The following is a 2,504-nucleotide window of genomic DNA, read 5'->3' as shown; positions in this document are numbered from 1 at the left end:
AAGAGAGATGCGCATCCAGGGGAACGTCGCGATGGAAGAAGTTGTTGTGTAGGCCCTACAATGGCGGTATACGAATAGGAGAGCCAGTACGAGAGTGGTGGAGATCAGCAGGGTGTCCGTGGTAGTGAAAGGGCCAGGCCAATTGGCAAAAATATTAAATAGAATAGGCCAAAGAAATTGACTGATGGACCCACTACAGCTACAGTCCGGTATGCATTCGCTGGATAAGTCTAGAGTGGGCCGCTGCAGAGCTAGTCGGGTAGAGATGGGCCTTCGCAGGGTTCGTCTATGCGCAAAGACGAAAGAACATCAATATTCGTACGCGAGGATGTTTGGACCCCTGTAGCCACAGGGCTTACAGGTTACAGTGGGGACTTACGTCAGTAGCCAGTCGTGACTGGAGTCGGGAGGCGTCGGTAGATCGGGCAATAAAAGGGGTCAAGGCCAATTGGCAAAATTAGGTATTGTAGCCAAGGAGTGGCTGATGTCCTCTAGCTAGCGGGAGACGAGTCTAGGCATAGGTAGCTCCAGGCTAATTGGTGTTGCTTCGGCGACATGGGACGTTAGCCCAGGAGAAGCCCAAACGGATATGCAGCTTAGCTAGCTTGCAACATCCAGGTGGAAGGAGGTTCGGAGATTGCGGTGAGGAATAAAACAGGTGAATATGGGAGAAAAGGAGTCGCGATAAGCTCTGGGTTGAAACACGCTGTACAGACTGGCAGGAGTTGTCCTGGCTAAAGGTTAGCTGATGACCGCTAGCAGTGGCTAGCTGACTACTAGCTAGTAGTTAGTTAGCTGGCTAGCTTCTGTTGGGGGTTCCGGTTCTGAGGTAAAGAAAATAGCAGATCCATACCACATTGGGTGAGGCGGGTTGCAGGAGAGTATGTTGAAGTTGGGGTTAAGAAAAATATTTWAAAAATATATGCGAAGAAAAATGATATAAAAAKATATATATAAAGATATATACACGGGACAAGACGAAGACAAAAAACATCTGACTGCTACGTCATCTCGGATTGGATTCTTCCACGCAGTGAAGAGAACTGTGCATTTTCTCAGATATGGCCATATCAGCTGTAGCCTACCTAAGAATGGCTGATGTCAAAGGAAAAAGTCATGTTGGGTTCATTATGGGAAATTCCAAACTGGCTCCACGTTCTGCTCACACTGTTCCACGCCTAGAGCTTTGTGCCATTGTCTTAGCAGTTGAGATGACAGAACTGATCATTGATAAGATGGACATTGAGATTCATGAAGTGAAGTTCTACACAGGCAGCAAGATTATGCTAGGATATATTCACAACACCTCAAGAAKATTCTACRTCTATGTGTCAAACAGAGTAATTCGCATAAGGAAGTCCACACAGCCAGACCAGTGGCACCACGTCAGTACAGAGAAAAATCCAGCAGATCGTGGAACTAGGCCTGTGCCAGCAGCCGTCCTCAAACACACCACCTGGTTCTCAGGCCCACCCTTCCTAACAAAGAKAGAGAGAGAAGAGACTACTCAGTCAGAAACTTTCAAACTTTTGGGATCAGATACTGACACAGAGATCCAACTGCAAGTCACAACCTTCACTACCGAAGCTACTGAAGTCCTTTTTGGCTCACACAGGTTTGAACTGTTCTCCAGCTGGAAGTTGCTCACCCAAGCAATCACAAAACGACTCCAAATGGCCAAATCCTTCTCCAGGGCTCCAGACAGTGACAAAGGCTACCATCTTAAACAAGCCAAAACCACCATCATCAGATGCGTACAGCAAAAAGTCTTCAAAGAAGAAATCAAGTGCCTCACCAAAAGAGAAGAGGTCACCAAACACAGTCCACTAAACAAGCTGGACTCTGTCATCGATACGGACGGGTTGCTAAGAATCAGAGGTCGCACAGCAGCAGCTGATATGTCATGGGAAGAGAAACACCCTGTCATCATGCCCAAGAACCACCATGTCACCACTCTGTTGGTGAGGCAATACCACGAGCAAGTTGCACATCAGGGTTGTCACTTCACTGAAGACGCAGTCCGGTCAGCTGGATTGTGRATCATTGGAAGTAATTCATAAGTGTGTGATATGCAGAACACTTAAAGGAAAACTGGATGAGCAAAATATGTCAGACTTACCTGGAGACAGACTTGCCTCTGATCCTCCCTTCACTCATGTTGGACAGGACATCATTGGACCCTGGAGCATCACCTCTCATAGGACCAGAGAAGGCAGTGCTGAAAGTTAAAGCTGGGCCGTCCTGTTCTTCTGCATGAGTAAAAGAGCGGTACACATCGAAGCTTTGAGAAGATTCTTCTCTATCCGAGGACCTGAAAAGCAGCTACGCTCGGATTGTGGAACAAACTTCATCGGTGCCTGCAAAGAGCTGAAAATAAGAACAGATGACTCAGAGATGAGTACTTACCTTCGAGACCAAGGATGCACGTGGATTTTCACATATGGGAGGAGCTTGGGAGAGGATGATTGGAATCGCTCGTCGCATTCTGGATGCCACGCTTCTGG

Source organism: Salvelinus sp. IW2-2015, linkage group LG18 (assembly GCF_002910315.2).
Source record: "Salvelinus sp. IW2-2015 linkage group LG18, ASM291031v2, whole genome shotgun sequence".
Lineage (NCBI taxonomy): Eukaryota > Metazoa > Chordata > Actinopteri > Salmoniformes > Salmonidae > Salvelinus > Salvelinus sp. IW2-2015.
This window is presented reverse-complemented; position numbering follows the sequence as displayed.